Here is a 14,393-nt window from a genome sequence, read left to right as displayed (position 1 = left end):
CATAGTTCGGTATTATTATTTTTATATTTTATTAGAAGAAACTAGAATAGGGTTGTTTTTTACATGTAATCAAACACATACCATCTTCATCATAGCAATTTAAAGTATTGTTAATGGCATTTACTAAGTCGGGCTGTGAGATTCCCTGGTGTAAAGGGTGCTCCATAACAAGCCAACTCTTATTGTTATTAGCAGTTAAGGTAAAAAAAGACATCGTACATGGATCGAGGAAAATACTCAAAAACAAAAGTGTTGGAAGAACACAACTTGGAAAACACAGAGTTATAACACGCTTGATGTAGTCTCAAGCAAAATGTCAGAGATAATCGCTAAATTGGGTTGCGACATTCTTTTACTTGCGGGGTGAGCTGAAAGAATAATGACGTCAAAAAAAATTGGCCAGATAATTTCCATGGCCCAACCCGACGGTCAGCTACGAATCACAACAGGACTTGTATACCTTTGGCAGTTACTGAATGCGGATCAGGATTAACACGATGAAATACAGAGGTGAACCGTAGCAGGTCGGAGTGCTTTTGGAAAACCTACGTCGATGCTGGCATGCAACATACCAGTCTGCCTAAAAAAATGTAGACTCTCTTCGATCAGCGAATATTCCCTGTTAAGGACATTACCATCGTAAAATGTGGACAACGATCAAGAAAATGCCCAAAACCTGGCCAGTACGCAATTTAAAAACGCAGAGGTGCACATTTGGAGTAACAATGTGATGCATGAAGAGGGGAACGCATGCTCGAGAGACCGCAAGCAAGTCTAAGAGGCATCGGATTTACTGTAAAAAAAAATGTAGGAGACCTTGGGTGGATACATTGCGAGAAGGGATGGACAGCGGTGGAGGAGAACTGTTGGGGAATAGCAGCTGAAAGATGGAACGTGTGCAAAAGAGAGGGTTGAGCACCACCACAGAGATGGAGTAATGCGCGATCCGTTCATGAGAACGAGTACAGATGTACTCTGGAATTGTGGGATTGCTACGCTGTGAGGGATAAGGGAGAGGGACTTCATCCAAAAGTGGATGCATCATGGACCAATAATGGTGACATGTATATGACAGTGTTGAAACTTGTTTTCGGTAATGATTAGGCTAAACGTTTATATTGTTTAGGTTAGTTGTAATTTGAACCCCGATTTATGACTTTGTATGTTATAAGCTAATCAATACTTTCATTGTACAAGTCCTTGATAAACAGGTAGTGTGTACTGCCCTTTGTTAATCCACTACTAGATGAAGGCACCTACACAACCTTCGATCAAGGGGGTTGTTTGACCATACTTCACCACTCTGGTTTGGGATGGGGGTGGGGGTTTAAGAAGACTGATCCAGATATCACTCGCCAGAAGTCTTAGCCATGGATGGAGTTTGAACTCGGGTCATTGGGTTTATGGTGGAATGCGCTACAAGCAACTGCATCACCACCCATCCCTGTGAGTCATTGAATATATATGTGTAATGACAGGGTTACATCTGCTGACATGACAAAGTGACACCTGCTGGCCTGGAAAAGGGTTTTACGGGTACAGCCACAAAGGTAACAGCCAATCAGGGAAGGAGACGTATCTGAAGCAAAGGTAACAGGTGGGGTTAGCCGAGATGTTCTGGGAACCTGCTCGAAGGTTCCACGAGAGGGCGTAGCCAGAGGCGGGGCTTAGCCACGCCTGGGGGGATGTAAGGGGGAGTGGACCTGGGGCTCGGGGCTCGTGTGTGGGGTCCTGGGTCCTGGCTGAGTCGCTGTTCACCGACATCTCTCTCCATCGTCCGGCCACATGGAAGATCTCCTGCGTGGGTTTCATCGCCGTCATCGTCACGCCGCCAGCCAGCGGCGGAGACGAGTGAGGGCGAGAGAACCCCGCCGAGTGATCGGCTGTGCGTGTAGCCAGTAGAGAGGTGTTATTGCCTCGAGTTATATTCAGTGACAGGAAGAACCAGTGTTGTTCTGTGTTGTGCCCAGTGTGAGAAATAAAGAATACGTACCCTCTATACAACGTGTCATGGAAGTCGCTCATTACATATGTAAAACAAGAGTGCATGGCAGCATGCATATAGTTAACTACTTCGTGTGCTCTGATATACATAAATGCACAAGTGCATACATATTGATGTTTTGTCTCGAATAAGGCAAAAAACATGAATATAATAAACAAACTCGAACGTATTAACGTTTAACGATGTAAATCACTCTAGTATATCACACGTATAAGGAATGACGTATGTAATAATAGCTATTATTGAGCAAATAAATAAAATACGATTTTTAAGTGTTGACATTCGTGTTTTGCACGCGTTTGCTGTGGCCTGCTTACACATTTCTTCTGCCGTGGACTTATGTTTATGCACGCCTGTTGCCGAAATATTTTGTCCGCAATCTATATACAGTATATATATAAACAATCTACATTAAAAACCAAGCTCAACCAATTTAACCAGAAAACAAAAACTGGTTAATTAACGTAACGTTATCAGATTTGACTAACTTAATTTCAGCAATCTTAATTTAGGAGCTTTCGTGACTGCAGGAATTATTCTTTGGTTCTTTTCGGTTAAGTCACGTCTAAAAATAAAATAATAAATTAAAATAACATATTACGACGTTTCGATTGCAACACAAGCAATCATCATCAGGTATAAAAGAAATAGCAACAAAAATCTAACTAGAAAACTATAGACAGACATACAAGCAGACAGACATCACAACGGCACACAGAGAGAGGACACAAATCGGCACAAAGAGAGGGGTCGTTTCTGTGACGGTCCCCGCCCCCCCCCTCTCTATATTTAAGGGACCGTCACAGAAACGACCCCTCTCTTTGTGCCGATTTGTGTCCTCTCTCTGTGTGCCGTTGTGATGTCTGTCTGCTTGTATGTCTGTCTATAGTTTTCTAGTTAGATTTTTGTTGCTATTTCTTTTATACCTGATGATGATTGCTTGTGTTGCAATCGAAACGTCGTAATATGTTATTTTAATTTATTATTTTATTTTTAGACGTGACTTAACCGAAAAGAACCAAAGATTAATTTCAGCAGTGACAAGTAAAAAGTACACACAAAAAAAGGGATGTCATGCTTTAGAACACTCGACTTGCAGTCCAGAATCTCCGGAGAGGGCAGTTTAAACAATGGGCAAGTTTATGTGCCCCCCCCCACCTGCCCCCCCACCTGCCCCCCCCCCACACCTCTGTCCACGCAGCAGTACACTGTATAAATGGGTACGCCACATTTAGTCAATCCTGCACAGGTCGCGTGTGGTAGGGCAAAGTGTGGGTACTCCTACCTCTTCTGAAACATCTGGTCAGCATGGAAGAGTAGGCCAAACACCCTCTAGAGAGGGGCTCTCCACAACTCCCTGTAGTGGAGGCTCCTTTACCAGCAGTTGCACGGCAATGCAATTGCAGGGCTGCACCTTTACCTTTGACCAAAACACCTTACGTGTTCCGTGACTAAAATTGGGGAATTTAAAATATCCATTGTGCCGTTCGAGGACTAATATTAGCTCTGCACGGGTTACTGCAAAGAGATCCATACCGTCCCTTGGCTTCTACTCGCACTGTTCTTGAGCACCTGTGGGGCACGCAGACTCCCTTCTGAATGGGCCCCAAAAATTCCACAACATCCATTGCCCCCAGCCCAGGAAAGACACAGACAGACAGAGGAGATGGGACACACACGTAAAAAAAAGTTTTGGCGAAAATCTTTTTGTTGTTGGCCAAGTGAACACCTCTTGCTCCACCCAATGTTCTAGGAGGCCATTAACCTGTCAAGGTGATGGGTGAACCCCATCCATGTTTTTTTTTAGCCAGAGCATATCTCCATAAGCACAAAGGTATATTCTCTCGACAATAATGCCCATTCAATTTCGACTTGACGTAAGGTATGCAAGAAAGGTATTAGGAACGCCCAGAGAAAGGCACGATGCTTGTGTCCCTTTGAACTACTAACTTCTTCTATATATACACGAACATATATTTTAAACCCACTGTGTATATAATGTAGTTTTAAATCATCGGCAACTATGAGGAAGGGGAAAAAAATCCAAACCTAAAAAGGTTTGTGTGCTTTTCCCCAACACGATCAAATGTTTTCACGTGATGTTAGTCATACGGTCTGTTCTCCAGCGTATACACACATATATAATATAGCATGTCTATGTGCAATTGGAAAAACACACACGTATATATTGCAAGCATGTTTTCCTATCCTCGTGCCAGCGAGCCACTTATTATCCCACTTATTTTAATGCTTCATAGTTATTTGTGAAGTTGCGTTTGTATGCAAGACTTTCCTGCAAGGGAGAATAAGGCTCAAGCACAGATTCGTTTTTCAACTTAGTTTTTTTCTCATGTTGTGTGTGTGTTGTCGACATTGCGTTGACTTTGAACATCAGATCTGGTCTGCAATCACCCACTGAGTAATTATCTTGAACATCCATTTGTTCCGGCACTTTGACATCTACTCCATGGGAGTTATGGTAGACATAATATATATAATAAATGACGACGAAGACTTATATAGCTACCTCATTAACATGGGCGTCACGGTGGAATAATGTTAACTACTTTGCCTGGTATGCAGGAGGTCGTGGGTTCCATCACGACCCATGGTCGTGTGGATATTTATTCGGGTCCTCCGGTTTTTCCCTCCACATTTAGGAACATGTGTTTAGAGTATTTGGCTGATATAAGTTTCCACATGATAAGCCACTTCGTTGCTCTTTCATTTGTGGCCAAGTCGCTTATGCAAGAGAGCTATATAGCTCTGTGGGCCTTACCTGGTAAAATAAAAAAAATAGTTTACTAGTTTTAGTTTTTTATATAAAGCCCAACATTAAGTCTATCACCTACCCCCCTTCCCCAGCCACCACACTCACAATGCACTTGCCCCATCTAGTTGAAGCTCAGATAACACCCTCTGGGTGCCAGTAGCCACATCCTCCTGGAGTGTTGCCTCACCGCAGCTTTAGGACATTTGGTTTCACTTGGAGTGGCCATCATCACTTTATGGCGCCATATGAAAGAATATGATCATATTCTGGATGAATAGCGGCAACCTTTGCAGTCAGTTTAACACGTAGGCTTTCGCGACCAATATAATCCATAACTTTTGCAGTATCAATAATAACCAACGATGATTTAGATAGCCACTTCAAAAATACCAGGTAATAATATTTACTTGTTAAGAACGCTTCTGTTAGTCTCATGAATGATTACTAACGTAGCGCAAACTAATGCTGAATAAATAAGAATAGACTTTACCCTTTAAAGCAATACAACAAGTGTCAAGATGTTCAAACACCAAATAGACAACTATTGCAAGGCATAAAGTCTTTCTGTTCCATAATTTTGATACCGGTAAAAAAAAAAGTCTCTAAGATCACAAACCCAAACTTTGGAGACTGAACGTGGTTCAGCGGCATTCCAGGTCAGAATAGCGACCACCCGTCAGCACTGTCATCATCGCTGCTGCCCACCCCCCCCAGCAAGCCGTACCACTGAGCAACCTCCGGTTATGCAGGTGCCATGCAACGGGTCGCCGTGGCCCGGCATTGCTACCAAAGCATTCGGGTATGCAGAGGAATATCGCGGCGCTCCGCAGTTCCCACCACCTACGCGAAATCTACAGCACCCAAAGCCCCTCTGCAGGGAAAGTGATTGCAGCTGTGTTTGGGCACTGCCAGGCCGTAATCCATGTTGACTTATTCCACCCCCACTGTGGAGGGGAGAGGGGGGGGGCACGCCGACGCACACCGCCCAAAGTCTGGAGGACAAACAGTCTGGTTATGCTTTACAAAGGTCTTTTTCTGCTGCTGGTTGACTACCCACGCCTCTGCATGAATCGCGTGATGACTGCAGCTACAGCCGTAGCAAAAGCTGCCACGTCTGGATGGTATTAACTACTGGGACGTATCATGGGGGGAAATAATATCTCGCAACCAGAAGATTGGGGGGGGGGGGGCTACAAGTGGTTACCTGGGGAAACTAGAACAGGTGGAAATCCGAGCTTCAAGAGCCACACTCGTATATTTCTAACTCCAACGTGGCAGCCCTCATGACACCGGCAGCACAAGAGACCAGTTTTGACGAGGCTATGAGGTTTCCTGCGAATCACCCTGTCTTAGGTGACCTATACAATGTGCCTGGTTCATTAGAATATGAAGGCTTCATGTAATTAATTATTAGCTTTGGCTTACCGGCTAGACCAGTTTCCTAGCAATCTGCATCTACTGCAAGTGCTTGTGCAGGACGGCTTGGGACCTGCCTCCCACTATTCGTAGGCCCTTTACTCAGTTGCTATAGTTTGGCTGTTGGAGCCTTCGGGGTTTACACTGAATTGTACGAATCATAAATATAAATTGTTGCGACCCAACGTTTTAAATACATTGGTTGCGAAAGTATTTGTATTCATAACTTTCAACTAATTATTATCCGCACGTAGCATGCTATATGCGCTTTCCCCTGTCCCATGCTCGTACTGTATTATAAAATCACCAGATTCTCATGTCTAAAATGAGATTCCCAAAACTGAGATTGTTTCTCATGACGTGCTAGCGATAAAAAAATGTTGCGTCGTCACCAGAGTTCAGGAGCTTCCATTTGATATGAACCTCACATTTGTAGATATCGTGTGAAGGATATGTGTATGATCTGGCTAAATGTATAAGTTTCACCCTGTGAGATAAACTAAAACTGAGGCAGACCTTAGAGTAGAGCTGAGACCGTTTAGTCGATTACGTTAATTCATCTGCTACCTTTTTGTCGTCGATCACTGAGTGGTCCCTTAAAAAGTTACAGCCACCCCAATATCCTGAAGGCAGGAAACCCCCCCTACAAGCCACGCCCAGCGTGACACGGCTGATGATGCCAATGAACGGTCCAATCCCTAACGATCACCTCCGGCACTTGCGGAAATAGAAGATACTTTTTTTTTTTACCCCCGACTGTTTCCGTCATTCTATTCAACTCATGGGTGGACAATCGGGAGAATAGTAAATTATTAACACGACCGGATATCCCAGCACCACCTTGTAGCCACCTTTAAACTGGGATGATGAGACGGCACTGCTCACCGAACCCTCCCTGTTTTGCTCCTCCTGTTCGGATGTTCCCAAGAGCAGAGGAATACATCTCATGATTGGCAAGGTAAACAATAATGTCCTTCAGCTGCTGCGATGAGAAAGATGGGGGGCAGCAATAATTCTGCGCCAGTGACGCCTACACCATTATTCCAGGACGGGGGCGTGGCTTAGGACTGTAGCAAAATAACAGCTGTGAAGTATTGGATTTAAATTTAAGTATTAATAGTATTTGCTGCGCAATAGTGGTCCCTGTGCATTAGTGTACACCGAGTATTGACAGTGTGTGCTGTATGTATATTTGTAAACACAGCGGCTGTGTGTTTACACGTACTTTGAGCATAGGAGGAGAGCGAAATTAATAGTAAATTGTTAAATATGAAAGTCAATTTTGTGTTGTTGTAAAGCTGGCCTTCATGTTCTTTATCCTGAAAAACATCACTACAGTGGTTTAAAATGTCCAGTATACATATATTTTTCTTATTAAATAAATATCTGCTTCAGTTAATAAGCTATATTACGATGCAATATATTGCAATTCTTGTATGTACATTTATACAGTAAATAAGGAAAGAATACAACACTATAATTACAATTACATTTGTACTAAGTTAGAATTATACTCACAAGTGCTGCTGCATTACTTATAGATTGAACAAAGCATGAAGTGAAAAAATTAGATATTTATTTTTGAGGCAATGAAGACTGCTCTTAAGTAATACGTAAAAAAATGTCTTCAAACATTTTTTTATGAGAAGTAATGATGTGATTGCTATGATGCGTGTGGAAAGCAGTGTTGTAGTTATTATGATCATATTCTACTGATCCCAGAGACCTGACCCCTATTCCAGAATGTGGACAAAACTGACGGTTCGTTATCCGCACGTGGCTTGGGCCTCCCCCCTAGGTAAATACAGTCCCAAAAAATGAATACTGTACCTGGTTAAGTGCGACCAACAGCAGCATTGGGGAGATAAAGACTGATGGGCGTGTGCGGTGCTGCTCTGTAAGACTTAATAATGGGTGGTCGTCGACAGATCCTCATACCCAACGCGAGGTTTGTAATGCTGAAAGAGGGATCTTTGTCCGTGTGGGTTTGGGACCAGATAGGTCATTTTGAACAGACGATCCACTGAGGCCTGTGTTTACAGTGAAACACGGGTCGCCTGAATCTTTCCTCCCACAAGCCAGCCAGTTCTCTTTATAGCTGTTTTACAAGGGGAAAAGATGGAAGGAGGGAGGGAATGGGGGGGGTGTGAATGGTCCAAAATAACGGGGAATCTCGACCAGGAATGAAAAACACCCTCATAAAATCACTGCTCCAGAACCACGGGCACAAAGGCAACCCAGTGCAGAACGCCGTAAAAACACACGCAAAAATGTTTCACGTGAAGCTTCTGCGACCCGAGTGAATTCTCTTTTTTACGTGGAATAAAATATATATATATATTTACGAGGATACGAATAAAGAGTATTCAGGCGTTAAGCAACCAATTTTGCGCAACATAATTACTGTGCATTGTTTTTGGAATTCTCGACATTGAACGCTTATCACCTTTAACCGGTGCTTCGTGTACTTTTGCGAAGCACGTAATGCATTTGTACGTTTGCGCTTCATGCGAATATATATTTCAATGATGAGCACACCTTTGATTATATTTGGTTTTAATCATGCACTAAATTATTAATTGGATGGCCTGTGTTCATATATTCTGATTTAAAATGTAATTTAATCATTGTGATCATGACTGGATAGTCACAAAGTGTTATGTCTCTCGAAGCTTGAGGCCACGCACGCATATAGGGTGGCTCAAAAGTCAGAACACAGGGTATTATATTTATTTTAACAAATCACAAAGAGTTATTTAATTTATTTTGACAAATGTTCAAAATGACTGCCATTAACATCAATGTAAGCTTGAATTATCTTTAAACGTGCATTTAATAATATTTGTTTAAGATTACAGGTGGAATCTGAACGTTTATCAATTATGTTGTGTCAACTAATTTTGGGTTCTTGGTCGAGTTTTGTCAATGTCAAATTTGAGGTAACCCCACATGAATAAGAAAAATAGATATAATGATAATATATACATTATTAATTTAACGACTAAACAATTCATATTTGTTGGTGTTAAAATAAATAGCATAACCCGATGTGTCCTCTATTTTGGGCCACCCTGTATGCAAAAAAAGCCTACTTCATACAACTTTTCGAACTGGGCAACTTTTAAAAGCTAGCCAGAACTTGTAATCTGCTTCAGTGTCTATTAAATTAATAGTTTTGTGCATCAAAAGGGACACTAGGCAAACTGCAATGCCACTTTTGATTAACATCTTCCCACCACTATAAATACAGGATGCTCCCACAGCAGTGCAACGTTGGGCACACATTGCACTTGCAATCCAGAGGTCGCCCACTCGATTTGTTAAGATCTCCTGGCGCAGCATTGGACACAATGGGGACATTTTATTCAATCCCCCGACTATCTTTGTCCATGCAGCAGCATAAATGGCTACACCACATTTGGCAGGTCATATTAGCAATGGTTGGCTATGTACGGTGCGAAAAGAAGTTCACAGACATACATATATGTATATGCATTGGAGCAAAGTGTGGGCACTCCCACCTCTTCCAAGAAGTCTGGCCAACATGGTGGAGTAGGCCAAACATCCTCCAGAGTGGTTCTCTACAGCTCCTCCTAGTAGAAGCCCTTGTGCCAGCAGTGGCGTGAGTAAGTAAGTTTAATACAAACATAAACAGGCAGTTTTTTTTTATCAATAAAGTGTTGCAGCTGGAAAAAACACGTGAAGAGAGTTTAACGATTATATGTTTTTTGTTTGAAGATTGGAAAGGTAAGATTTTTAGGAATGCCCATGCCAAGACTTAATGCTCAAGAGATGTGGATCAAAAGCCACTTTTGGTGTAGCACAGAAATGTTTAAAAGAGGTGCATTCACTGAGAAAACACTGTAGCCCTCTTAAACACTGACTCGCAAAGCCACCCAACTTGTAGGAAGAAGGGGAGGGTGGCTCAAGAGAGAGAGAGAGCGGAAAATAAATAAAATTACTGTAAGATAAAAAAAATGGCCAACCCAAAAGAATGAAAGTTATTTCCTGAGAATATTCAGAAACTAAACTTTTCCACTTTTGGCTCTTCTCATTTAACTGAAAGGTCGGGTAAATACCTGTAAATTCCTGCTGTGAAAAGCACACACCCTGGCAGGGCCCGTTTTTATCTGGAGTTATTTTGTTCGACACAGATTACGGTGAATGCCTCTGAAGTGACTTCACGAGTGCTTAGCAGTTTTGGGAACACTGCACCGTTGTGTGCCAATGGGCCTATATCTTTCCTTGCGGCTTCCGCACAATTTCCAAACTCAGCGTGATGTATATGTTTTGTTGTTCAATTACTGACATTACATGTGGCAACAACATGGTGTCAATAGAAGACTTAACAAAGCATAAGTAACGTGTATTTGAAAGTCAAGTTAAATGCTTTTTTAAATCGCATCCGGGCAGGCATATACATACAAATTCCAGCCACACCTATGTAACTCAAAAGACTAGTCAAGAAAGATAAATTACGGTTTTTCGATTAAAAGTCAAACAAAATTGCCACTAATGGCTCTCGGATGTGTCCGACACGATGTTCGACAATTTGCAACACATTTTTGGCGTGAAACGTCGGACATCACGCAGAACAGCACACGGTACAACCCTTAAAAAAACACACGTCGCCGAACTGTACAGCGCAACCGAAAAAACGTACCCGTATCAAGCGGATAAAACTGAAGACCAAAACAAGCTTTAGTCTTACACCATAAAAACGAACTCATATCTCCAGCAACGGCACTGCTGTCGCGGACACACGTCGCGAAACAAACAGAAAATCATAAAAGTAGGCACCACCTGCGCTCACGTACCTTTGCGCCCCAAGTACCCTCCCGCACCGGAGTTTCGAGGGCACGCATTCGAGCAGGATCGGTAAAGCGAGCCCGAGGACTCGGCAGTCTCGCCCTTGAATCTGACTGCCGGCTGCCCAGTGCCACTAACTTTGCTCGCACCGGTTTGGAAAGAGGGGATGGGCAGTCACGCATTGGAAGGAGTAGGAGGGGCGTTTTTTTTTACCATCCACCCCACCGCCGCCAAAACTTATAGCCCCTGACACTGAATCCCTTAAAGGCAAGCTCAATGATGTCAAAGTCGCACGCCCAGTTGCGGAAACGGTGGGGGCTGCAGTGCGAGCGGGTTGTTATGACTGCTGCCATAGGATCGGATGAAACACGAGGTCTTTTTTCGTGAGCAAAAAAATGGCAAAGTGCTAGAGCGTAGAGCACATGGGAGAATGAGCACGAAAGGAGAAAGAGAGATCTGTAGCAAAGACAATGCACAAAGGGACGTGCAGGGGGGCTTCTATTTTGCAGACTACTTGGAGCCAGAAATGTTGAATATGCCACACGTGATGTGCAGCCCAAGTGAATTACAGTGAGCTCGACCACGGCTCGACTTTAGAAGGAATTTTCATGTATCCGTACAGTAGTTTCTCAACAATTACTGCCGTAGACAAATGGGCCCATGAGCATAATATTTATCATTTGTATAACTGATACGCGCAAGAACTATCTGTACTCTATCAAAGTGTTGCTGTAAAGTAACATTTCAGACGTTAAGACGTATATAGTTTATATCTTTAACGTTATAATTGGGTGTGACCGCTTGCGCAGGCCTTCATCTAGCAGTAGATTGACCATGGCGGACAATGACCATTCTAATACGCTCTTAATATTTGAAACATGTATGTTATATCATATTTTACTTGAATCAGCACAAGCATACTGTAGTTGATGGGTGGATTCTACTTGAGCGTAGCAAGCTTTTGAGAGATGGGGACCCTCATCCAGCAGTGGATTGATCATGGATAGTGAAGATAATGATATTTCACAGGATATACTATATTTATGGAAGCATGGATTTCTGTTATGTTCTCAAGCAACGTTGTCTGTATCGTTCAAATCATGATGGCAGACGTAACACACAAAACTCGGTCGCGTTGTTGGGACCTATTACGTAAACCCGTTGAACTGTTCACATGCTGCAATATTTGGCGTCTCTTGGGGGTGCTAACATCCGAATAACTTGCTAAAATACTTTATGAAAAGAGGCGGATCGTGTTAAATTGTAAGTAGGGTCGTGAAAATATTAAGATTGGAATAACGGAATGCATGTCTTTTTTTGAAGCTTTCGTGTCTGCAGGAATCCATACTCTTTGGTTATTTCGGTAAAGTCACGTAGTTAGAAATAAAATAAAACAAATCACGACGTTTCGATCGCAACACAAGCGGTTGTCATCAGGCTTGTGTTGCGATCGAAACGTCGTGATTTGTTTTATTTGATTTTATTACTAACTAGGTGACTTTACCGAAAGAACAAAAGAGAATGGAATGCATGTCATTAGACAGATCTTTATTTTTTGGCGATAGATTTTTCTCGGTGGAAACAAATTTGTGAAGAAGAAAGCAATGCAACAGTTAGTGTCAGATTCTAAATACATTTAAACAAAATTTATAAATCTTCATGCCAAAATACACATGCATACTCGGAGAAAACACTTGAGTAAAAATAGCATTTGGCATATTTCCTATTGTTCGATTCGAATAAGTGCTATTTACTTGAATGTGTTTGGAAAACGGGTAATGGAAAAAAAAATACGTCCTTCCAAAAAGTATAACCTCGCATGCAGGATGGAAATGCACGAATACATTTTGCGAGAAATGGATACATAATTAATTAGAAAAAGGTTACAAGCGATGGATTCCAATTAATCACAGTTATGATGAGGTTGCGACTATAAAGACAACATGCAAATTGTCATCATAATGAGCACGCCAGGCCAGTAGTGGCCATGAAGCCAAAATAATTTCAACTGGTAAAGATCAAAAAGTACTTCATTTATAGGAATACATTTTGTTTCAAATAAGCAGTTATTTCTCCTGTTTAGTATTTGATTCCCAGTGATTTTCTGTACAAAAGTTATGACGTGCACTTGCTCTGTTAAATTACGTAGTTTTCACCATACATCAGAAACTCAAAAGCAAACCACAAATACACTAATACACAAGTGGTTGACACGGAATCACAATACAATGAAGGTGATAGTGCTTAAGGGAAGAAAAAAACAAACCGTCCAGGGCTTGAAGCGTAGAATGAGTGGAGGGCGACCTGGAGTGGGTTATAACACCTGGAACAAATGACAAAATTGCATTTCAAACAAAGAACAATTAAAGGCAATGGTTCCGCCTTGTTATTGGCATTATCTCCATCGCAACCATCATCATGATCACCACCTTTAGCATGTCACTTTGCCGCTGCCAGCATTAAGGTGGGCGCAGGATGTCTCTCTCCGGCATGGTTAATCCTAAAATTAAGCCTCTATAAAGAGGGACGCAGTGAAGCACTTCATGTGCAGACATGCCAGTCTCTCTGCATCACTCTTTAATCGCCTTTCCAAATTGCACATGGACCGGCAAGCAAAGTCCACATGGGAAAGCCACTGAGGCGCCAATTTGTATTGCCACACCACCAACGTCATGATGGGTGCCACGGTGGCGAGATGTTGACTGCCTCGCCTGGTATGAAGGAGGTCCGTGGGTTCGACCCCGACCTGACGCCTGCTGTATATTTGGAGTTTGCATGTCTCTCTCCACGTGGTCGTGTGGATTTTTCTCTGGATCCTTCGGGGTTTCCCCTGTACATTCAGACACATGCTTTTGGAGTATTTGTGCTGCTACACATTTTCACATACTAAGCCACTTCATTGAGCTATCATTTGTGTCCAGGTTGCGTCTGTAAAAGAGCTATATAGATCAGTGGTCCTCAAATGGTAAAATAAAAAAAGTTTGTTTTAATAGTTTTTACGAATAATCTCGTGTGCAGGAGTGATATTTTTCTGTTGAACGTGAGAGATGCGTATGGATTGGTAGGCCTTCATCTGGCAGTGGATAAACCATTGCTGATTATGATTAAACAAAATATTTAGCTGGTTTTCAGCTACATAGCTCAGAATTTTGGCCCGAGTTGATCATTATCATACTGGATATATGTGAAAAAAAGCTTCATCGGTCATCGGATTTTCCAGGATAAATACAGATTCTAATCATCATCAATCCCATCACTCCACTACTATCACCACTACCATCATTATTATCGTCATATATCAGTATTATTTATTTATTCGGTCAGTGTCCTGTCTGTAGACAACTCCAAGGCATTCTGGCCTCCACGTTGCTTCACCTTGTGCTGCTTTCT

This window comes from Lampetra fluviatilis, chromosome 24 (assembly GCF_964198595.1).
Source record: "Lampetra fluviatilis chromosome 24, kcLamFluv1.1, whole genome shotgun sequence".
Lineage (NCBI taxonomy): Eukaryota > Metazoa > Chordata > Hyperoartia > Petromyzontiformes > Petromyzontidae > Lampetra > Lampetra fluviatilis.
This window is presented reverse-complemented; position numbering follows the sequence as displayed.